This window comes from Myodes glareolus, chromosome 7, assembly GCF_982192425.1.
Source record: "Myodes glareolus chromosome 7, mMyoGla1.1, whole genome shotgun sequence".
NCBI lineage: Eukaryota > Metazoa > Chordata > Mammalia > Rodentia > Cricetidae > Myodes > Myodes glareolus.
Window position 1 is genome coordinate 37,563,992 of NC_142032.1, and position 25,511 is coordinate 37,589,502.

The 25,511-nt window shown below is 42.0% G+C and overlaps 1 protein-coding gene across 1 annotated transcript in view; it reads left to right on the forward strand.

Moving 5' to 3' along the window:
* Positions 1–25,511, forward strand: part of Pip5k1b (phosphatidylinositol-4-phosphate 5-kinase type 1 beta) — a 256,047-nt gene that overhangs the window by 82,323 nt on the left and 148,213 nt on the right. Inside the window, exon 2 of the mRNA XM_048438730.3 lies at positions 25,330–25,416. The gene's annotated coding sequence lies outside the window, so the exon portion shown is untranslated. The remainder of the gene's footprint in view (positions 1–25,329; positions 25,417–25,511) is intronic.

Here is a 25,511-nt window from a genome sequence, read left to right on the forward strand (position 1 = left end):
CTCTCAAGACCCTTTGCCTTACCAGAGTCATCTAGTAACAAATTTTTGTTGACAGTAATAAAAATGAGCATCAGTATTGTATATTGTTTATATCTGGAATATCTCCATACAGCATTCAGTGTGGACTCAGGCACCATTTTCACTAAACACCCCACCCCCCCCACACACACATACACCACACTGTTTAACCCTTATGATAACCCTCTGAGGCAGATAGTATGAATTTACTATGACTAATATGAAAAATCAAATTTGTCTTTTAAAATGCCATTTTTAATTTTTCCCTTTTGAATTTAGTTCCTTTTTGTTTTTTCTTGGTTATTTATTTTATTCGAGAAGACCGTTTCCCAGCTAGTTAACGCACTTGCTAATTGTATGAGTGTTACCATTCTGTTTTTAAATCAAATGACATATTTATTTTGGTATAATTGTGTTCCAGGAAATGATCAGGAAGATTATTGTCTTTCATCAGAGGTGAAATACTGACATGTGTATAAGGAAATCATTCCAAAGCTTCATATTTAAAACTGATTTGAAACCATAAGAGATACTCAAACCCTCCCTCTTTTATTGTTTTATCTAAATAAATATAAGATTTGTTATCCTGTTGAATATGGATTTATAGATGTTGTTATATTTAATTTAAATTGATTCAGCTGTTTTTATATTTACTGTTTCTAGGAAATAGAGGAAGAGGAAGAACCAATTTGAGTCTTCTTACTCCTCCTCTGCCCTTAAGAAAGAAAAGAAAAGGGGAAAAACACCCTTTTGTACACATTTAATCCCAGCACTCAGGAGGCAGAAACAGGCACAGATCTCTCTGAGTCTGAAGCCAGCCTGGTCCGTATAGCACGGGCAGTGGTATACAGTGAGACCCTGTCTCCAAAAATACCTCTGTAAGTTAAAAAGGTAAAATTTTAAAGGGAAACATAGTAGAATTTAAAAATAATCCCAAACTTCTTACTACCTACATAACAAGTTTCACTTATTTTACAGAAGCATCCCCACAGCCCTCCATACGACATTTAAATATGGAGTCAGTCTTTGAGAAACTTTTCTCATTTTTTAACTTTACTTCATAGAAGAAATATCACCTCATTGTTGAGTAAAAAGGATTCAAACCAAGAAAATTTCCCTTTGAGTATATTTTAGAATTGGTAATTAGCATTAAAGTCACATCATGTCCCTTACCGAACCCTTTGAATTCAACAGGATTTAATAATACTCCCACTTCCTCCCATATTTCCTTTCTCAGTTTTCTTAAATAGGTAGGCTGGATTTTTTCTTTTTTACAAGGCCTACTGAAATGTGGACATACATGTACAGACACACACACACACACACACACACACACACACAGGAACTATTGCACTTTTTTGTTTTGTTTTGGTTTGGTTTTGGTTTTCAAGACAGGGTTTCTCTGTAACTTTGGAGCCTGTCCTGGAAATAGCTTTTGTAGACCAGGCTGGCCTTGAACTCAGAGAGATCCACCTGCCTCTGCCTCTGCTGAGATTAAAGGTGTGCACCATCACTGCCCAGCTAGCGACTGCACTTTCATAACATGTTTTATATTTTGATTTTTAACAAACTCCTCACACCTCAACTTCTGCTCTTGAGAGGCAACTATAATGGACGTGGTAGCTGTGGTCACAATCCTTTTGTTCCTAATTTTTAGTTTGTCCCTTTTGAACTTCTAGACTACTGGTAGCAGTATAAAAATCACTTGTTAACAAAAAATAAGTCAACATGATTCAAAGTGGGAACCCAAGAGCCCATTTTCAGATCTGTGGCAGTGAGACAGGACCACTGGGGCTCTTCTTCCAGTTGCCTACTGGGGTCCCCATGGCCTGACTGCCCTCTAAGGTTGATTAAGCAGGCAGCTGTGGACCAAGACAATGGAGAAAGAGCCTTGCTGCCCTAGCAAAGCAAGTTGGTTGTTTGAGGTAATTATTCTTCTCCCTCACTTAAAGGACAAAGAAAGATTTCAGTGTTGCCATGCAGGATCCCGGAAACCCGAGTGACAGATAGCTACTCAGAGTCAGTGCCTGTCCCTCTGAGTGAGGTCTATGGACTGTCACTGCAGGAGCAGGTATTTCCTTTAGCATCGGTAAATGCTGTCTTGAAGGAGCTGTCCCGCAGGGTTCTTCTGTGAGGAGAGAGATAGTGTGACTTTCCTGAACATGTATTTATTCTTTGTTTCCCTTCCTCTAAGATTTAAAGTCAGGATATGTTTAGGAATTACTTCAAGTCACTCCCTTGTTCTCTATTTTGAGTCCACTGGAGGAGGAGGTAGCAAATAAAAACGATAGTATTAAGTACCAGGTGGCTTGTGATCAAGAATTACAATTCATTCTTACCATTTAAAAAAAAAAAACTCTTCCAACCTGGTTTGAAATATCATTTGTCTTCAAGGCCTCACTTACCATACTGCTTACTACAGAGACTTCTGAAATGAGCTTGCGTGTGTACCTCTAATGACTACCACTTAATTCTAAGATTAAATCAAAGCAAGCAGCGTGAGAGACAGCCTTCCTCCTCCACACAGCTCCTGGATCCCAGGACTTCCCACACAGTTGCCTGAAGTTCCTGCTCCCACGTCTGCCTGTGCTTTCTGGCAAGGGTGTCTGTCCTCTCCTTAACATGACTTTCTCCTTTCTCCTGCACCCAAGTTGGCCCTTTAACTAACTCTTTAAAACTTACCTAAAGGGACAAAAGTGGTTCTGGTAACCTCTGGTCCTCCCAGGGCTCTCTTTGAGAATCGTCTCATAGACAGGACCTTTCCTTATCAAAACCACAGTGGACAATTCCTTGCCTTTATCCCATGCAAGTCAAAACTCAGTCTTTTACTTTTGTTCCTAAGACCTGAGCATAGCTCATTAATTACCCAAGCTTTTATTAAGTAAATGAATCATGGATAAGTGGATGATTGAGTGACATTTTTTGTTTTGGTTTTGATTTTGTGATATTTGTGGTGAGATTCTACTTTCATTGACTGTGACAGCAATTGATTGAAAACCTGGTCACTAAGCTTTACTTGGGGACACTGTGTCTTTAAGTGAGAGGAATGCAGTAAGATTCTTAGCAGAAGGAGTCTAGTCACGTGGCTGAGCCCTTAATAGCTTCCTAAGAGTTCATTCATTAAGCAATTTTGATTTGAAAACCTATTCTAAGCCTCCCACTGGCTAGTTTCTTGGGATATGTTCATGTGAAAAGCCAACCTCCCTGGTCAGCAGAACACACATTTCATTTATTTTCTAAAGAGGGGGGAATTCTGTGTGTGTGTGCATATATGTAAAGTATAATTTTCTATGTATTAAGAACAATAAGGAGATTTAAGATTTAGAAGTAGATTGCTTGAAAGGAAAAATTTGCTGTGAGCAGATTAGAGAAGTGATGGGTAGAGAGTTTCAAACACGGGGTGCATGGGATTATTGACTTTGATCTTGGGGGAGAGGGAGAGCCACCAGAGGGATTAAGCATAGGAATGACAGGATCTGTTTTAGGTTTTGTTAAGGGACACTCTTACAAAGTTGAGAATAGATTTAGGGAAAGGGGCAGGGTAAAAATGGGGTTCATTAGGAAGCTTTTTGGCAACCTAGGTATGAGACGATGGTGGTTTGGATAAATTTGATAGTAGGGAACACAGAAGTAGTGGTTAAATTCAAGATGTATTTTAAGGGTAGAGCCAGCATATTTTGCTGGCAGGTTTAAGGTAGACAGGATTAAGGGAGAAAGAAATCAAGGGCAATTCTGTGGATTTGAACCTCAGCAGCATAACACACTGGGGCTGCCATCACCTGAGACTTGGAAATCTGTGAGTGGAGTGGGATTTCAGGGCTATGGTTGTGGAAACACACATCATTTATACCAACATTTTGTTTTTGTTTAAGGCAATCTTTAATAGACATCCAAGTGGGAGTGTGTTGACTGAGGTTTCTGGCCCGCCCGGGTCCATAGTCATTCAGCCCCAAAGAAACACACAGAGGTCTACCTTACAATATTATAGGGATTAGCAAGGAGGAAAAAAATGTAAAAGTATTGAATAAACTAGGAACTAACAAATGGAAATCTGAACTAGATAACTATGTGTGTACATATGATGGGAATGCCCTTATCTTTGTGGCACACTTCCTGAAGAAAGGGCCGTTTGTTCATTCTTCCCCTTCTGCTGACCCTCAGCTGTGGAGCAAGTGCAGTGCATGTTTGCTGCTGGTGGCAGATGCCTGTTGGGTGCCCATGGAGCTGCTGTGTGTGTGTTCTGATAGGCTGTGCCCTCTGATGACTGTGTTGACTGTAGGGAATCTTCCAGCCAAACTCATAGTACATAGTCTAGGGAATCAGTCTTTCCGATGGCCAAGAATTCTGCTTAGATTTTCAGACACTCGTGAAATTAGCCCCTTGTCACACATCTTTTCATGGCTTAGAAATTGTGTGTGGTTTTTTCTAGATCCATTTGCCTGCAAATTTCAAGATGTCATTATTTCTTACCACTGAGTAGTAAGTACTCCATTGTAAAAATGTACCACATTTTCTTTAACCATTCTTTGGTTGAGGGGCATCTAGGTTGTTTCCAAGATCTGCCTATTACAAATAATACTGCTATTAACATAGTTGGGCACATGTCCTTGTACAGTTGAGCATCTTTTGGGTATATACCCAACAGCAGTATTGCTGGATCTTGAGGTAGATTGTTTCCTAATTTTCTGAGAAATGGTCATACTGATTTCCAAAGCAGCTGTACAAATTTGCACTTTATCATCAATGGAGGAGTTCCCCTTACCCCACATCTTTTCCAGCATAAGCTGTCATCAGTGTTTTTGATCCTGGACATTCTGACAGGTGTAAGATGGAATCTTGAGTTGTCTTGATTTGCTTTTCTCTGATGGTTAAGGATGCGTCTTTCAAGAGATTCGTCTCTTGAGAGTTCTTTGTTTAGGTGTGTGCCCCATTTGTTTTATTGGATTATTTGTTCTTTTGATGTCAAGTTTTTTTTAGTTCTTTTTATATTTTGGAGATCAGTCCTCTGTTTGATGTGGGTGAGGTAACCCAGACCAAGACAAATATAATATGTATTCATATATGTATTCATTCATAAGTGGCTTTTAGACATATAGCAATGAAAAAACAGCCTACAGGCCACAACCCCAGAGAAACTAGACAACAAGGAGAACCCTGAGAGAGACATACATGGATCTACATAGGAAAGTGAAAAAGACAAGATCTCCTGAGTATATTGGTAGCATGGGAATCATGGGAGAGGGTTGAAGGGGAGAGAGGAGGAAGGGTGGAGAATGGAGACAAATGTATAGCTCAATAAAAACAATAAAAAAGAAAAAATAAATTAAAAAGAAGTGAATCTGTGGGTTTGTGAGGTAGCCCAGCAGGTAAAGGGGCTTGCCGCCAATCCTGATTACCTGAGTTCAATCCCCAGCATCAACTCGTGGTAGGGGAGAGCTTTAAGTTCTCCTCTGACTTTTACGCTGGTGTAATGGCACATACATGCCTACAAATAACTGAATGTAATAAAAAGGGGAAAGAAATTGTGTGTGGTATTGTTTCCTTTTAACTTAACTCATCAACTTTTGACACTTTAGGAGGGGCACGTAAATCCCTTTCACTTCTGAGAAAACTTTCATGTGCTTTGCCCTTGAACAGTGTGAACAGGGTTAGAAGTGGAGATGAGAATAGGCTAAGGCCCGTCACATACCCTATGGATAGAAGAGGTTAGCTTCCGTTTTAAAACTCGAAATGAAATGAATGACATCCTTGCCTTACCACTGTTTCCCACGTGTATCGGTCCAGACCCTCTGGTTTTCACACAGACACAACCTGCTACTGATACCCATCAGTGGGGGAAGGGGGCTTTATTTTGCTCTACTTAATGGAAATCCTGAGCAAATAAGGGAAGCTCTTCCAGCAACGCAGGTCTACAGGTTCTAGTCAACGGCTGCCTCTAGGACGGAGGCTACTGCCGCTTCACTGCTATGCCGGCTCAGCCTCCGCTTCTACCATCTCCTCTTTATGTTACCGGTTCAACCCTTTCTACGAATGTTAAAGATCAAAAACGGGAGTCGGGGAAAGAGTCTTGGGAGAAGGCGATGGATCCAGTGTGGCAGCTCCAGGGGCAGCTCTGGAGGATGTCTTCTGGTTGCCAGACAGCCCCAAGCCTGTGGCAAAGCTATCGATTATGGCTCTCATGCAAATGAAGGATTGTGTTTACACTAAGGATAGGGTTTCTGTTTGAAGAGGTGGTCCTCAGTAGCCCAAGTCAGGATAAAATGGCCACTCGTGCTTGGTAAGACGTGTAATGGGAAAGCATCTGATGTGACTGTTTGAAACAATTATCACTAAAAAAAATACATTATTGAGCTCAAGTTGTGCATCAGTAGCAAGCAGCTGTGGTTGCAGTAGAGACTCCTCAGGGTGTCCATGAAGTAGTCAGAGCAGCAAATGATCCACCGCTCAAAACAGCCAAGCACCCAGGAGTAGTGTAACAACTGTGAGCTCCAGAATCAAATCATCCTGGCCCCCAATAACATGAAAGCGGAGCTTGTAATAAAGGTGCATCGTTAACTGTGAGAGTAGCTAATAGACAGGTGGTATCAGTCTCACTATTATATCCTTGGCTCTGTTGATTGCTTTCATCCCTTGTAATGCACTCTATTTGACCACCTTGCTTGTCAACTCAATTGGATTGAGAAGCACCTAGAGAACTAAAGCACACCTCTAGGTGTGTCCTCCAGGGCTTCTCTAAAGATGACTGAGGGAGCTAGAACAGCCTTAAATGTGACGACACTCAGTGAGCCGAAAGCCCAGACAGAATAAAGGAAGGAAAGGAGAGAGCCCTCCGGCATAGGCATTCTCACTCTTCTTGGCCATCATGGTGGGAACTGTTACGCTCCTCCATGTTCTTCCAGCCTTGTGAACTGAAACCTGACACCATGAGTCAAAATACCTATTTGCCTCCCTTAAGTTGTTTTGCCTTCAGTACTTTGTCACAGCGGCAAAAACCTAATGCATATGTAATTGCTGTTCTAAATACGATTCTCTGTCATTTTAATAGCTGAGTGTTATTTTCTTTCTGGGTATACCATATCATAACTGCCCAACTGTCACTGTCTCTGTGGGAAGTTTTTTGATTTTTTTTTAACTTAAATTGTTCTGATGTACATCTATACAAATTTAAAATTTGAAGACAACAAGTACTTTCTGGCTGTCTTAGTTACTTTTCTGTTGCTGAAGAGACATCCTGGTCAAGGCTGCCTTTGGAAGAGTTTGTTGGGTTTTGCAATTCCAGATGGTGAGTCTGTGACTATCATGGCAGGAAGTAGCCTCATGGGAGGGAGCAGCAGGCAGGCAGATACAGTGTTGGAACAGTAGCTGAGAGCTTGCATTCTTATCCACAAGTAGAAAGCAGAGAGCGCTAACTAGAAATGGCATGGACTTTTAAAACCGCAAAGCCCTCCTCCAATGACAGACCTCCTCCAGTAAGACACACCCCCTAACCCTTCCAAACAGTTCCATCATTGCGGACCAGATAGTCAAATGTATAAGCCTGTGGGGGCCATTCTCATCCTAACCCACCACATTGGCCTTGCCAATATAAAACGCCGGGTATGTGAATGTGATTTCATTTTGTTTCTTCTTAAAATATTTCTTAGTTTGGGGTGATTTATTTAGCAGTTGAGTTCAGAGTTCTTTTGTCACTGGAAAAATAAACCAAATGTTCTCTGAAAATAGTCCGTATTTCAGATTTTAAAAAAAAAAAAGTCTGGGAAAGGCCCTTTTTCCTCCATTGATTCAAACTAGAGATCTTGCTGTATCACCCTGAATGGCCTGGATACATAAACCAGACTGGTCTCAGACACTCACAGATCCACCTGCTTTTGCCTCCTGAGTGCTAAGATTAAAGGCATGTGGCAAAGTACCCTACATTTGCTATGTTTATGGCTATAAACTGTGGTTACCAAGCAAGAATCACAATGTTTGTTTTAATATGTAAGGGTATTTTGGGTTAGTGTTTGTGTGTGTTTGTGTATTTTAATTTAATGTTTTTATTCCTCTATATTTCTGTTCTTTCAAAGAAGGTAATTGTTATTCTGTTAGGAAATTGCTAAACCTTTTTATCCCAGAAAGCAAGCAGCATACATATGGCATAATCAGATGTTCTTGTAACTGTATCCTGTCTCAGTGGCATACTTTTCCCCTGATTTGGATTTAATTACTTGCAAATTAAGATCCACAAAGAGATTAAGAGATAAAATGCACAAAAATATGCAGTCCAGATTATCTTCTAGATTGTGTATGTGTGTGTGTGTGTGTGTGTGTGTGAGAGAGAGAGAGAGAGAGAGAGAGAGAGAGAGAGAGAGAGAGAGATCACTGTGCATATTGTTGTCTTTCCACTGAACGGGAACGGGCCTTGGACTGCACATTCTGAGATGCCAAACAAGACCTATTACCAGTGGAAAGAAATAGATTTAGACTAAGTAGACAGACAGGCTGTAAAAACACTTCACTGGTCTTGTTTAAGTATTTTCCACATTAAATTGGTATGTAGTATGGTTACATTACTACTATAAGTTTTAAAATAAATAAATTTGCATCCATTATGGCTTTAATGACCTATGGGGTGTCACAAAATAGCCAGTGTGGATATTTGAAGTTAAAAAAGTCTGTTAGAGCCCAGATTTGAATTAAACTCACTCAAAGTTTGATGATTCTGTTATTAATTTTGGCCTCATTTTGTAAGGAAAAAGTTTGTTAGTTTAGAAAGCCTAATTAACAAAGTTCTGGGGAGTGATCATTAGGGTGAATTTCTTATGTAGTTATAAACTGTTGGCCTGAGAAATATTTCCTGAGTGTGTACTACAGGCCAGCCATTGAGTTTAATGAAAACTTTAGTCCACAATGTACACACTAAGCCCTTGACCTCAAGGAGTCTGCATTGTAGGAATTGCAACAGAAAGAAAGGTAAAACAGTCACTCCCGGTTACATATGTTAGGAAGGAAATAAATAAAGGCTGTGAACTTGAACCATACTGAAGCACCTGCTTTGGGAAGAGTGGGTGAGGGGAAACATCATAAGCAGAATAGCGGGGGCGTATGCAGACCTAGCACAAGACCAGTCTTGCTTGGTTGGCCAAACAATTGGACTCAAGCTTTGCAGGCCAAAGCACAGTTAGAAGAGCATCAAATGAGGTTGTAGCAGCACACAGTAACACAGTGCACAGCTCACAGTGACTGGATAAAGCCTTGTGTAACAGCAGAAGCAGGTTGAATTTTATTCTAGTGCAAGGAAGGCATTATGGGATTAATGTAAGGGACAAATCTCAGCCAATTTTATCATTCTTGCCAAATGAAGAATGATTGTGGGCGCAAAGCGGGCATGTGGGTTAAGACTGCTACATTTGTCTAGCCAAGACATGTTGTTTCCTAGACTGAAGATCACAGCGGAAATGAAGAACCAAAGATGGTTTTGAGGTTCTCAGAACATAGGGAAGAACATTCTGAAGGGAAGAACTGGGGGTGATTGTAATCTGGAGCAAGCCAAGCACTGTCTAGGTAAATGGGAATGTATTGATCAGGGGAGGTAGCTTGGCAAAGGAAGTGTTGTGTTCTACTGGGAAGCCCTCAGAGGAGAGAGACATTCAAGATGGGCACACTAGGTCATGAAGAGGCTGGTTCAAGGAACACAAACATGGGAGGCACAAGCAAGAGGCCTCTAAGAACCTTCTAGTTTGTAAAGGAGTGAGCTCTTGTGAGTGTTGACAGGAAGCCAGAGTGCCATCTATATGTAGGCCCTATGCCCTGAGTGGGCAGTGTAGGAGATGGAGTGGCCAGGCAGTACAGGATACCATGCTGTACAGAGCCTCACGTCTTGGAGCCTCTTGTAATTGAGGGTTTAGGAACTGTGCAGTGATGGGGGTCACTGTTGCCTTCTGCTCATTCTCCATGTGAGAGTGGCTACAACTAGTAATGGTACACAATGAACAGAATACATGCTGCCTGCTGGTGACACCGCTGGGCTGTCTACATTAGACACTCCTTACAACTCAGGCAGAGAGCACAGCTCTCTTTCCTGCTCTCAGATGATGACGCAGTGGTCAGAGACGGAATGGTTTGACCAGGCAATGCAGCTTGTCGGGGGAGGGCAGTGCCATCACTAAAGCTGGCAATGTGACTTCACAGATTGTTTCTGCCCACCCAGCCAGCATAACTTGCCATTTTAGAAATAGCTGGGTGGAGAGGGGAGCAAATCTGGAGGTTACGGTTATAAATAGAGACCGTGCTTTCATTCCCCAGACACCCAGACCCAAATAATCACACAAAAATTATATTTATTACAACACTGATTGGCCAACAGCTCAGGTGTATTCCTAGCTAGCTCTTACATCTTAAATTAACTCATTTCTATTATTTTCTAGTTTACCATGAGACTCATGGTTTGTTACCTCATATCTTGTTTGGCTACCTGGTGTCTGCCTGACTGAGCCTTTTTTCTCCCTGTATACAGTTTAGCTTTCCTGCCTAGCTTTATTCTGCCCTGCCATAGGCCAAGCAGCTTTTGGAGAAAATAATGGTAATAAGACATAGTCATAGCATACAGAGGGGCATCCCACATCATCTCCCCTTTTTTGCCTTAATTGTCAAACATTGTTAAGTCAAGGAAAAACAGCCCTTCAGAATATCCTGCTTCACAGAAATGTCTGTCAGATATACTAGGGCTGTAAACCGAAGAGAGATGTCCCAACATTGCTGAGAAACTTTGGGTGACTGTTCAGGCAGCCAGATGTTTCTATCATTTCTCACATTTTTTGGAAGTGGCTTGCACTTCCTGCTTACTCAGTTAACATTATTTCCTTCTTGGGTCTCTAAGGGAGTTGAAGACTAGATGGTTATAGTTTTCCTTGTTTACCTGATGCAGAAAACAAGTTATGATCGAAGGTAAATTAGGTACAGGACTTTAGACTCACTAAGATAGAATAGACATGGGGAATTTTCTCTGAATTTATCAAATACAAATGGACTAGACATTGTTGATATACTTATTATCTGTATATATTGTATATAGTTATTGTACTTACTGTATGTGATTTTTCTTAGATTAGTTATAGCCTTTTTATAGAAAAGAGGAAATATAGTGATATTTTAATCTATGTTTTAATAATAAGGCTTGCCTAAAAATTGGAAGGGCAAAGCTACGCCATTAGAGGTCAGAGAGTGGTGGCACACACCTTTAATCCCAAGTTTTGGGAGACAGGGGCAGATGGATCTCTGTAAATTCAAGGCCACCCTGGGCTACACAAGATCAATGCAGAAACAAATCCAAGTAGTGGTGCCTCACCTTTAATCCCAGCACTAAAGGGGAATATAAAATGGCAGCAGAGAGGCTTAGTCTGCTGAGTCTGCAGTCACCCATCCTTGGTAGAGGTGAGACTTCTCTAGTGGCTTGGCTGCTTTGCTTTTCTGGTTTTCAGATTGAACCCCCATATCTGACTCTGGGTTTCTATTATTCGTGCTACATTGGGTGGTGACAGGGTCATACCAGCTCATGGAGAGTTTTTGTCCTACAAAGAGCTCTGAAGACTGGGGTGGATGCATTATAGAGACACAAGGTCCTCCAACTAGCTAGGGGGAATAGCTCGATGGAACAGTGCAGGAAGGTCATGTGGCTCTGTCTGTCTCAAGTCCTGACCTCTACTCTCCTATAATCCTAGCTATATATGACATGACAAAACCAGAGCCTGTGCCACTCAAAACCCCCAGTCTCCATTGTGGAGGGTCTGTAGAAATACAGACCTGCTGGCGTAACCTAAGTGGCATGCCCCTCCTCCACTCATCAGCCAGATTAGGCAGTGACAAGAGCTACCTCTGGGCAAAGGGAAAGGTTCTCAGGACTCCTATAACCTTCAGCAGTTAGTGAAGCTTGAAAACCTAGACACCTTTGACTTAACCCCAAACTTCCCAGCCCCAGATGCTGAGCTGCTTCCATGGCCCACCCCACATAGGGTTACTTCCTTTTTGTCTTCAGCTGAATTCAGAGCCTTTGCGTCTCACTACGACTCTACCTACCACAGAAGTTTCCATCTGCATTCTAAATCCCGTCTTCCATTGCATCTCTTCTGCTCTTAAGCAGGTTTTAGCAGATGTACTTTATGTGTGGTGTGTGTGGCTGCCTCCCTAGGCCATCTGCAACCAACATTCTCTCAGTTTGGCCTACCCTGAAGGTCAGGATAATCTTAGTCTCTCAACAGACACACCATGGTCAGCCCCCGACGGCTCTTTTTAAGTTGCTCTGACAAATTGCTTATCCTTGAGATTGCACACTCTAGATCTCTGTCCCCCTCCCCTTTACCTCCACACCTCATTGTTTTGCCTCCTTTTAGCCTTGATTCTTCTGTTCAGTTCCTGGTTCATTGGCTCATTCAACCCCCATGTCTTAAACCTACACAGAGCCAAGCACGTGTTGAATGTTCTGTAGAATTTTATTATTTGGTGATTAGTAACTGATTTATGATCTCTTGGCCCTGATTTTTTTTTTGGCTTTGAATTTTTTATTGCATTTTTTATAACATTATACATGAGCCCTCTGACTGTGATGATTGAATACTTGTTAGAGGCAAAGCCAAGTGAAGGCATTAGCTCCTAATCCTGCGAAAGACAACCTCATTATTACTGCTCTTGTGTTTTGACTTCTCATTTGGGTACCTTGACAACAGGGACTGTCTTATTCTTTCTTATAATCCCCAATGTGCCTCGTGTAAGAGTCCTGGAGGAAGTGAGTAAATGAAATGCCCTTCTGGCTGAGAAACGTATCTGAAGTCATCGTTATGATACTGTTTTCCCTCTAACTAGACACTGACGTTTGTGTGCGGTTCAAAAATCATTTTTTGTTATTTCTTGCCTGTTATGCTGGTTATTTTTATGTAAACTTGATACAAACTAGAGTGGAGAGAACCTTAAGAATGTGCTTCCACCAGATTGGCCCATTGGCTTGATTAATGATTGATGTTGGAGGCCCAGCCCATTGTGGGTGGTGCTACCCTTAGGTAGGTGGTGCCATTGCTTTCTCTAGGCTCCTGGTCCCTGCTGGTATGAGGATGCAAGCTGGGCAAGCCAGTCAGCAGCATTCCTCCATGGCTTGTGCTGCAGTTCCTGCCTCCAGGTTCCTTCCCTGCCTGAGTTTCTGCCCTGATTTTCCCTATTGATGGATGGACTGTGGCCTGGAAGGGTAAGATAAAATAAACGGTTTCCTCCCCCAGATTGCTTTTGGTCTTGCAGTTTTATCAGTCCAATAAAAACTCTAATAGTCAAGCGTATTGTTAGACCAGAGCCGGAGAGAAACATTACTTTTTTCCTGGTTGAACATTGCCCTCCTGCATACAGTTTCCCTTTCCTTAACTGGATTTTGCATCCTCTCCCACAAATGTCTTTAAGGTCTTTCCAACTCCCCCACCCTGTTCTTCCAGACTTCCTGACAAGCGGAGTCCCTGACACCTGCTTCGCCTGAGAGTCTTTAGGGTCACTGACCTACTGTACTTTATAGTAATATTTCTGACCTATGGAAGACCTGTGTTGCTTTGACTTTCTCAAAAGAAGACAAACTCATCCCACAAGTACTTTGTAGATTGCAGCAGAAGCAGAGCCACGCATACGACCAGGGTAACTTGTCTTCTGGTCATCACTGGCTTTACCTGTGTATGGCTTATATGTCATTGAGTAATTTCTGGGGCATGGATGCTTAAAAGCAAAGGGGCAGTTTAGAAGACAAATGAAGATTGAAAGAAAATTATAAAGAAGAGAAAAAAATGAAAACTTACATATTCCCACTAAGATTTGATACTTTGAAGTCAGGCCTTTGCCACATGTCTTATAATCAGTGAGTAAGAGACTGTAGAAGAATTATAGGGAGAGGAGAGAAGTCCACTTCCCGAGGTTTGTCGTGATTATCCCCCAGTGTGACCAGAAGGGTATCTTTTAATGATATTTTAATGTTAGTGGAGTGCCAAACTTCATGACTTTATATGTATTTACTCTCCAGGCTGGTTTCTTCCTCCTTCTGGCATGCCTGCCATATATCCACAAGGACATTTGGTCTTTGTGTGTGGTGGATTTAAAAACAAGGTGGGGAATATACAGCGGTTGTGGTGTTTCCCTGAGAGGACCCTGGGCTGAAGGCAGCACGTGACTTGGAGCTGCTTTTGCCAGCAACTTCCTTCTGTCCGTTGCTCGTGGTGCAATGGCCTTGAAAAGGCTTATGAATTCTTTTGGCCTAACCTTTGTTGGAAAAATGAATTACAAGTGCTTTGCTTTACGCCGAGCCTTTTGCTATCACCACTAAAAGCCATTCTGTTTGTTCACTTTGTGAGAGCCGTTCTGAGGGTTGATGTTTGTGTTTTATGAGAGAATGTAAGAGCCTACAATTTGTTTTGATTGATCTCCATTTGGATTCAAAAAGAGCAGGTGCTGTCATTTGGAATTGGTTTTGGCAGTGGTTTGGTTATATAAGTATTAGAAATACAGACTGGAGTCTCATTTAAACTATCTTTCTCCTTAACAATAGGAGAGATTTATATTGAGTGTTAGACTCTGGTTCTATTTTTACAACTTCTCATATAAACATGTAACATATCACATGTCTTGATATATGTATGTATATGTGGCTTCCATTGTGCAGACATATAGCATGCAAATTTTCTGCACTTAAAAGTTTATGGAAATACTATTTTCTTTAAAGATCTAAGGATGTGATTTCCGAATATAACAAGGGGATTTATTTTTCCCTGTCTTAAAAGTGTGGGCCTTGCTGACTTTGGAATTCATGACAAGAGTTATATTTCGGTGTGGTTTGGTGCTTATCTTTACGCCTTTGAGAATGACCCATTGCAGTTTTAAATCTTTTCCTCTTCTACATCTTTGTTATTGTCGTTTGTGTCCAAATTCCTCGTTGAGGGACACTATGCCTCCTTTTTTTTAATTTATTTATTTATTAAAAATTTCCACCTCCTCCCATTTCCCTCTCTCTCCCCCAATCCGCCTCCCTCCTCCCTCTCCAGTCCTAAGAGGAGTCAGGGTGCCCTGCCCTGTGGGAAGACCAAGGCCTTTCCCCCCACTCCATCCAGGTCTAGGAAGGTGTGCATCCAAACAGACGAGGCTCCCAAAAAGCCAGTACATGCAGTAGAATCAAAACCCAGTGCCATTATCATTGGCTTCTCAGTCAGCCCTCTTGTCAGCCGGACACTGAGAATGTGACACTAGGCCTCTTCTCAGACTCCCTGGGAGGATTGTGGCAGCACTCCTTCCCTGCAAGGCTGGCTGCCTCTCACCTTATGTCCCCTGCAAACTGCTTGTGGTCAGTTCCTGTGCTCCTCAGATATGGAAATGAAGCTTTCTGTGACCCTGCCAGACTAGACTGACCCAGTTTTCCTGCCAAACTCCTGAGCAAAGCGCATGCCACACTGTGTGTAGCCGTTTGCATGTTCCTCCCTCCTTCGCTTTCTCCCTCCCACTGACGTGATTGCTTTGAGAATTAGGCTCTGTCTTTGTCATTAAGGCCCTGGGGCCAGGCTCACGACCTGACATGTGATACTCATTAAACGTTGATTGAATGAATGAAAGAATAGATTGATTTGTTGTTTTCATAATGAACATGAAAAGAGAATGATTAAAGTGAAAATGATTAGCAGCGACGTGCACCAATCACCAAAGGCCCTACATTTTATCTGCTTTTTTGTTTTTGAGGAATTTAGAAAATATGAATGCCCGTGCAGCTTGAATGGCGCGAACACATTTATGGCTCTCTCATGGATGCTCCGTTTCCATAGGGCAGGAGCACTCATGATTAAATAATTCATGACCCCTTCTCATTCCAAACAGGACTGAAGTGAGGCTGTATCTGAGGAATTTGGCAATGGCACCTCATCAGAACTCCTTACTGGGTCAGCAGAATTCATGGTAGAAGAGAAGTGGACGAGAGCCCGAGGTTGCAGAGAGTCCACAGCAGAGATGGGCAGAACACCCAGACTGTGAAGCCTTGTTCAGCCTTAGCCCTAGTTAGCCCACTTCCTCGGTGTTTAATGAGCTGTTTTGCTGGGGAGACCAGGAAGGACTTCTAGTTAGCATCCCTCACCTCTGGTGTCTGTTAGTTGACCTACTTGGATAATTAGCCACTTTCCCTCCTCGATTGACCTTGCCTCAAACTCATCTTGGCAGATTAAAAAGATTGAAGTCTGTGAACCTAGCTGGGAATCTGGGGCTGTCGGCTTCCTGCTGAAATCCTCCAGCATGGCCCCTAGGTATGATATAGCATCTGAAACATTCAGTAGCTCTGAGGTTTCAAACAGCTCCCCTACCACCTTGGAAATTAAGAATGCCCTCTAGGTTAAGACTCATTAATGTAGAACACGGTTTTTATGTGGAATAATTATGGAGACTAATATTGTAAGCCAACCTTTCAGTTGCATTTTACACATTCAAAAATGCAGCATAACACGTGGCGGTCTTCCAGTCACTTTAGAGGGCAGGGGTGTTACCTTGCTGGAAAGAGCATTAGATGTGAAGTCTGGCCTCACCCCTCCCACCTCTGTCCTGGTCATAGCCTCACCCTTCCTGTCACACTTAAGGTCAGCGAAGCCAGAGGCAGAGCTCGGCAGCTTTCGCTTGTGATCCATTGAAGCTCTTACCCACTTGCTAGAGTCATAGCAGCTGAGGCTCTTTTGCCAGCCACTCGCAGTCCACTTTCTATTGAGAACCGTGGTTCCTAGACACCTCACCCGCCATCTACCTTCCCATTTTCATTCCCATTGTTGTTTCGGTCTTTGTCCCTGGTGTGATTGTCCTCCATCATTCCTCACTCTTGATCTGTTCTTAGCACAGCAAATCCATCTGCCTAGCTCAAGTAGTCCCTGGGATCAGGTGGTTTCAGCTGGTGGTCCTTAGGAACCTCAACTGTAGTTTAGTTTCTGCATTCTGCCAAGTATGGGTTTTTCTGTACCCCAATAATAGGTGTCTCCGTCAATACAGCAAGCCAGATCAAGCCAAGCTGTAAAAGTAAAAGAACTGATTATTTGAGCAAAGGAACTCCCGGGTGAGTTCTCTAGTCCCAGAGATGGAGACAAGAGAAGTCAGGCTCCCTAACTAAAGCAGGAAGCTTATATGGGTTGTAGGCAAAGGGGTGATGATGTTTCTGCCACACAATGGATTTGTACTCAAGTATGGTCAAAAGCTGAACACTTTAGGCAGGGACTTGGGCAGCTGGCAACTTCAGGGGAGGAGCTGCTGTAGCCTCCAAGAATTTAGAACTGGACTTTTTGGCCCTTTTTTTTCTTGGAGAATCTCTGAGAGGGTAGGGTTTGGAGAGAGAACAATGGGACTTTCTGGATCAAGCAGGAGTGAGCTGGAGGTTCTAGCCCAACAGCCTTGATCTTACCCAAACATGCTGAGAAGTTACTACAGTCCATGCCTCAGCCCTTGCCATGGTGTTCAGGCCTCAACAGACCCCTCTGCCTTTTAAATCTCTTAGCACCATCTTCCCTTGAGCCTCTGACCCGGAAAGCAACAGTGACTTCCTAGTGGTACCCATCCATCTCTGCCTGTCTTTAACCACTACCTCTTGGTTAGCATTTTTTTTTAAAAGACAGCTTCTCCCTCTATAACCCTGGTTGGCCTGGAACTCACCTTATAGACCAACCTGGCTTTGAACTCACGGAAGATTCTGTTGCATCTGCTTCTAAAGTGCTAGAATTAAAGGTGTACACCAGCACACCCAACCCTTGCTTAGCTTTTCAACTCACCTAGCACTTTGATAATCAATTCCATGCATTAAATTGCTTCTCTTTACTCCGTGTGGTTCTGCTTTCTCTAGTAGCCTCTGATAACACTCTTGAAGTGTTCCTTTAGTAGTTTACATGGTCTCCAAGCCTGTAAGGCATGCTGAAATGGTGGTTCATTGTTCTAGCTATGCATGCATTGTAATTAGTTACTTGCTTTTGTGGCCCAAGAATTTGAGTTTTCAAAACTTCCCACACTGAAGTGAGGGGTTCTTGAGGTGAGGATGGGGGCCCTCACTAGGTTCATTTACCAACCATGGCCTCCCTGTTTTCAAATCAACCTTCCAATGAGAGTACTTTCCCTAAAGTGACTGTATCCCATCCTTTTTAGGGGCTAAAGAGATGGCTCAACTATTGAAAACCTATGTGGCTCTTACAGAGGACCTGATTTCAGTTCCCATGCCCGTATCCAGTGGCTCACAACTACCTGTAACTCTAGCTCCAGGATAGCCAAAGCCTTCTATGGGCGGCTTCAACTCATGTGCACATACCTCCACATAGAAGCATGCACACACATAATTAAAAGTAAGAATAAATATTAAAGCAATGACAGAGGCTGAATTGAGGAATGCTGAGAAGCTGTTTGCAATATTAAGTGAGATAATGCGTGTGACATCATTCCACTTGTCATACTGACTCATAGTAAATGAAAACCTCAGCCATTAAGCTTGATGGCATTCACTGGTCCACCTAGCCCTTGGTAATCTGAGGCAGGAGAATCACTTGAGCTTAGGAATTTGTGACTACATTGGTACCACGTTCTCTTAATTTTTTTAACTTAAAAGCATAGTATAAATGATTTATCCTTTCTGTACATGAGAGGATATATGTGTGCCAGGCCAAAAGTGTGTGGGCACAGACATATGTTAGTGTACACACACGTGAAGTCAGAGGCCAACCTCAGGTGTTCCTCAGGATCCATCTACCCAGTTTTTTGAGACAGTTTCTTAGTGGACCCTGGCTAACCAATTCCACTATGCTGACCGGCCAGTGAGCTCCAGAGCTCGGCCTGCTGGCCTCCCCAACACTAGGATTGCAAGTGTGTGCCGCCCGTCATGCCTGGCATTTTACATGGGCGAGGAGACCAAACCCAAATCCTTGTGCTCATACGGGAAGCACTTTATCAACTGAGCCTTCTCCCTGGCACCCAAATTATTTGTTCTCTAAGATAACAGAATCCAGATAGTACACACCAGAAATACAGGTGCAGGATCCAGATAGTACACACCAGAAACACAGGTACAGGATCCAGATAGTACACACCAGAACCGCAGGTACAGAATCCAGAAAGTACACACCAGAAATACAGCTACGGGATCTGGATAGTACACACCAGAAACACAGGTACAGGATCCAGATGGTACACACCAGAAACACAGGTACAGGATCCAGATAGTACACACCAGAAACACAGGTGCAGAATCCAAATAGTACACACCAGAAGCACAGGTACAGAATCCAGAAAGTACACACCAGAACCGCAGGTACAGAATCCAGAAAGTACACACCAGAAATACAGCTACGGGATCTGGATAGTACACACCAGAAGCACAGGTACAGGATCCAGATAGTACACACCAGAACCACGGGTACAGAATCCAGAGAGTACACACCAGAAATACAGGTGCAGGATCCAGATAATACACACCAGAACCATGAGTATGGAATCAGTTTCAGAAACGACAACAGACCTTCTCACTTCTTGGCTTGTGTTATGTTAACCAGCTTTTGATCTCAGTATCTGACTATATACAGTAGAAGATGGTTCTGTATAATTTCAGAAGGTTTTTTTTTTATGAGTTTTAGCTTGGAATCGTGGGTCAGATTACATTTCAACACATTTCCTATGGAGATTATTTCCTTAAGCAGCCTTTGGATTTTCTGCATTCTGTGCCCTTGCAGATACTATGAATGCAACCCTGTCCTGTTCTTATCAAAAGGTTGGTCGTGAAGAATGCTATCCACGGAGGACTGCCTGTAATATAATGCAGTCTGTTCCTCACTGACAGCATCTACATTTTCTTCATGGTTTCTGTCAGATCATCAAATAGCTGCCAACTGGGGTCTCCCTCCACACAGTAGTTTCTTGTCGATTTCACTTTACCAGGGAAGATGAATGACAAACAAAAGCCTGGTCATCGAGGAATTTTGAACTGTGTGTTGAAAAAGAAAACACACCGCTTTCCAGATGATGAAGGGAAGTGAGTCCCAACACAGGCTCATGAGGCCCTAATGTGAACGTGTTGACCTATAAACGAGGGACCCAATAGAGATGAAGGAAAAGGCTAGGGAGCTAAGAGCAATCTACTGCCCAAAAGATGTGTTCATGGGGATGAAGGGCAGATGTGCCGCTCCTGGAGGAACTACCAGAAGTATTTCCATCAAGTGAGAATTGAACCAAAAGCTACAAAGAACATAGTAAGCAGCCAGCCTATCAAATGCATTGGGTACTTTTTTGCTTTGCTATGACAAGCTACTGGACAAAAGCAGTCCAAGGAAGGGAGGGTTAACTTTGCCCCACAGCCCCAGAGGCTACCGTCCTTTAGGGAGGGAAGGCATAGAAGCAGGAATGTGGGTAGATGGTCACTGTAGCCAGAGAGCCAAGTCTGATGGACACTGGTTACTCAGCTCACTTTCTCCTTTCCACTTTATATTCAGTCCAAACCCCAGCCCACAGGCTAGTGCCACCCACCTTCAGGATGTGTCCTCCCTCCCCAGTTAAACCTCTCTGGAATCTCTTCCAGACTCTTAAGGTATGTCTTCTAGATGAGTTTAAATCCAGCCCAGTCGACAATAACAATCAGCCATCACCATGTATGGTCAAGTCGAAATGATGATAGTGTAACTGAGCTGTCAATCATTACCACTCTTTGAAGCGGAAGTGGCGCTGAGGATGAGAACGTGTGTGAAAGATGGAATATACTGGGAAAAGAGAGAAGGAAAAGCGTCCCAAATGTGCCTGTCTGTGCTAAGGAAGAGAAAATAGAGGTTAGAGAGGTTACAGGTTGGATTCTGTAGAAGCAGGTGTATGATATTTAAGTTTTTGATATTAAATATTGAGTGCATAATATTTATGAAGAGTTAACCGTGTTGTGAGAATTGTGCTCTCTCTCTCTCTCTCTTTCTCTCTCTCTCTCTCTCTCTCTCTCTCTCTCTCTCTCTCTCTCTCTCTTTCTCACACACACACACACACACACACACACGGCCTTACTTCAAGTATTTTTGCACGTGATCTCAAGTGAGGATGAAGTTGCCGGGTCTCTGGAGAGGCTTATGTGTAATCTCAGCACTCAGGAGGCTGAGACCGGAGCAATTAATTCAAGACAGTCTGAACAGTATAGCAAGATCCTGTCTCAGTTACTAGTATTTAACTAGCCCTGCATTCGATCCTCAATACCACATGAAGCCCACATGCTCTGATATATGCCTTTAATCCCAGTACTCTGGAAGCAAAGGCTGGAAGATCATAAATTCAAGTGACTAGCAACATCATATCAAGTTGGAGGCTAGCCTGGGCTGCCTGACACACCATCAAAACAAAAACATACACTTAATGGGGATATCATTAACATGGTGAGGAATGCTATGTACTTTTTTCTAAAAAGAATGGAAAACAAAATATTATATCAAAGTTTTAAACCCCTCCAAAAAGAAGGACTATGTCTTTTGCAGTACTGGGGATTGAACCCAGAGCAAGGAAGAATTATTAACAGGAGAAGCAAAAGTACTAATAACCAAATGGAAGGTGTTCTACAGAATATCTTTTCCTGAAGCCCCCAGTTATTCTTGAATACATCAGATTGACGCAACTTCCACCAGTTCAAGAATGTTGGCTTCAAATCTTGTCTTGAAGGAGATTGAGAAGTAGCTTAAAGAAGGGGAATAGTCAGGAAATCAATGGCACCTCTGCCCTGAAGGTGAAGGAGGCCCTGGAATCTATGAGCCGCCTGAGTGGTAGACACAAGGAAGGGCACTGGGCGGGCACGTCCTGACTCAGTCACAAAGGCCAGCTTCATCATCACACCACCACCATGGCTGACTCAGCCCCGCTGGCTTTGGTGGCTGGTAAAACGAAATCCTCAGGCAGCCTTCTTTTAAGATAAATTAGAAATCACTGGAAATGAAGGTCTGGTGATGACGTTCTTGCTTCTTCTGCTTCAGCCAGGTAAAGTTAAGTTGTGAAGAACTCCCTTTGGCCACTTTGGAAAATCAAGATGAAATATGCAGATATCCGTAAACTTCATGGTTGGAACCTAGACCAAAACATTCGCAACCAGCATTAGATTTAATTGTTCTTAAGTGGGTATGACCAATCCTGTTTTCCTAAGCCTGGGGGAATAGGGCTTGGGATGTGCTGTGAGTTTAGAGAATTGCATACAACTGTGCATGACCAAGCTAATATGCTAATTAGATTTGGAGTACGTTTGGGCTTCGGGATAAAATAAGAACTGTAAATTCTAAAGACTGCTTAGCAAAAGCTCTCATTTTACTTCTAAATATATTTAGGAATTACTCTGTTGAGAGTTTCTCTTGAGGGAACTAGAAAAAACAGAGTGCCGGTAGCTGAGCCTGCCGGGGGTTGACCAGTAGTTGGTATTGTAGACCTAATAATCTTCACCAGTTCTCGTGGATAGTTCATGAGATTCTGAACGAGATTTTTTTTTAATCTTCAAAACTTTGCATTTTATGCAATCAGAAATAATTTTTTAAATCTTTATTTATTACATATACAGTGTTCTGCTTACATGTATACTTGCAGACCAGAAGTGGGCACCAGATCTCATTACAGATGGTTGTGAGCCACCATGTGGTTGCTGGGAATTGAACTCAGGACCTCTGGAAGAGCAGTCAGTGCTCTTAACCTATGAGCCATCTCTCTAGCCCCAGAAATAATTTTTTTAATTAATATATATATTAACATATATATATAATTAATATATATAATTAAATATATATATTCAGAATGTGCGGGAGAGAAGCTGAACACAAGCCTATTTTTAAGTAAAATTAATTTTAATTGAATTTTCTCCTTGAAAAAAACAGAGTCTTAAAGTCATATAATGCTGTTGATAAAAATAACTGAACAAGCCAGGGAATGGTAGTGCACGCTTTTAATCCCAGCACTAGGGAGGCAGAGACAGGCAGATCTCTGAGTTCAAGGCCAGCTAGTTCCAGGAGAGCTAGGGCTACACAGAGAAACCCTGTCTCAAAAACAAAAACCAAAAGACAATAAATCAATGAATGAATAAGTAGTTTGTTTTCAGCTTCAGAAACTGTATACAATTTTCAGGCTCTAATCTCATGTTAGTAAGTCTATAAAACTGAGTATTTTTGTTCTAGTTTTTCTTTCTCATATGCTTAGTTATCTGCAAATAGTTTTGGGAACTTCCCCAATCCTAATTATTTCTTTTTCAAATTGTGCTTATTTATTTTCTGTGAGTTCCTGTGCACTCAGTCTGTGGTGGAGCCCTTGGAGCCTAGCGGAGGGCTTTGGAACTGGAGTTACAGGCAGTTGTGAGCTGTCATGTGGATTCTGGGAACGGAACCTGGGTCTTCTGCAAGAGCATTAAGTGCTCTTAGCCATTGAGCCATCTCTCCAGCTCCCTAGTTTTATTTTTTACAATATAGGTATGCATTAAATTAATGCTTTTGGAAGGTGAGTTGATAGAAAATCAAATGGCTCTTCCTTTAAAAAAAACTACAGTGAATGGAAATGCACACAGAATTAGAAAGAATTTCAATAATAAAAATGCTGTTTACAGTTGTTGAGTCTGTATATATACACAGAACATCGGAAATAAGGAAGCAGATGTTTGTCAGTGTGCAAATGGTGAAAATAATTCAATAACAGTATAATGAAAACTTTATGGCAATAGAAAAAAATTGTTTTAGTTTTTCAAGGCAAGGTTTCTTGTGTAACAGTTCTGGCTGTTCTAGAATTTGCTTTGTAGACAAGGCTGGCCTCGAACTCAGCGAGATCCACTTGTCTCTGCTTTCTAAGTGCTGGGATTAAAGGTGTGCACCACCACTGCCTGGCTTCTCTTATTTGTTTGTTCTGGGATTTTTTTTGGTTTATTGCTGTTTATGGCAATAAAATTTAAAATCTAAGTAAAATGAATGGTTTTCTAACAAATTGCTAGTTGTTAAATTTTTATCCAGAGATGTTACAATTTCCAAGAGTTGAATAAAAAAAAAACTGGTTGCATATAAAGCCTTGCGTTTCATGAAATGTATCCTTAGTACCAAAACCTGATGACAAAGTATCCAGGGTCACTCTTGAGTGTATACTTTTTAAATTGTCTTGGGCAGGGCACAACTGCAATGCATTCATGATGTCATCATGATGATGTCATATCCAGGAGACACAGGTTTGCCCAATTCCCCCAACCTCTGACTCCTGTGATCTCTCTGTCCCCTCTTCCATGATATCCCCTGAATTATTGCGGGTGGGTGAGCTGATACAGATATTCCATTTAAGGATGTCCACAGTTATTTAATCTCTACTGTACAGATACTTTTAAACAGGGAGATGTATCTATATGTGTGTGTGTGTGTGTGTGTGTGTGTGTATATATATATATATATTTTAGATGTAATATACACATATATTAATCAGTACTGCTAAAAGCAAGTGGAAGTTGTGTGTGTGTGTGTGTGTGTGCGCACACACACACACACACACACACATATGTACAAGTAACAAGCATAGTGGAGATGTTTTTATAGCAATGCAGCAAAATTGTCGGCATTGATTATCTCTAGGGGGATATGAGTGTAAGACCTAATTTATTTCTACATTATACCTATCTACAGTTTAAAAGTTGAGTATGATCAAGGCATAGTGGTTTGTACCTGTAATTCCTGATACTCTGGGACTTGAGGTAGGAATATTGCAAATCAAGGCTACCTGGGAAACTTAGCAAGACCTTGCATGGGCATACAATAAAAGCTGTGGGGGTTTAGGTTCATGATAAAACACTTGCCTGGGTTAGGTCTCTAGTGCTGAAAAAAAATTATTACAATGAGATGACGTCTCTTCTATACTATATGTAATTATAGCCAAAAGTTTGTAGAGGTATTGTTTGGGGTATATCATCTAAGCAACTCTGATTTTAAAAAAAAAACAACTTATCATATAACTACTGCTGAAAGATTATTCACGTGTCAAGAAAAGAATCCTGTATGAAAACTAGTAGGGGAATATCTTGTCCATCCTCTATGTTTTATGTTACTGCTTTTATCTGTTGGAGACTCTATCTAGAAGCCAATCGTGTTGTCCTTTGCTGAGCCAAGTAGGGACTTGGAAGTTAAATTGGATGCGAAAGTTTCTTTAGTACATATTGGGTCCTGTGGTTTATCCTCTTGTTACCCACTGTATTTACTCCCTCCTGTGCACCCCCTTCCTCTAGTCTCACTACTCAACCCTAGAGCCACAGCTCATCCTTTGGGGGAAGAAGTGAGGATGTCACTTAATATTGACCAATGATCTTTTTTCTGACAGAAACCTGGAGGGACAGAAGCAGTGTCAACAATGAATAGGCCACCTGTCACGACCAACTGCAGATGACTTGTCGTTTTCTTTACAAAGGTAAGGAAATGTATTCTGTATCCCTAATCCTGACAGATGCTCTATACAGCACTTAATTTTTCTACTGTGTCTTTATTTACCTACCTAGTTCATGA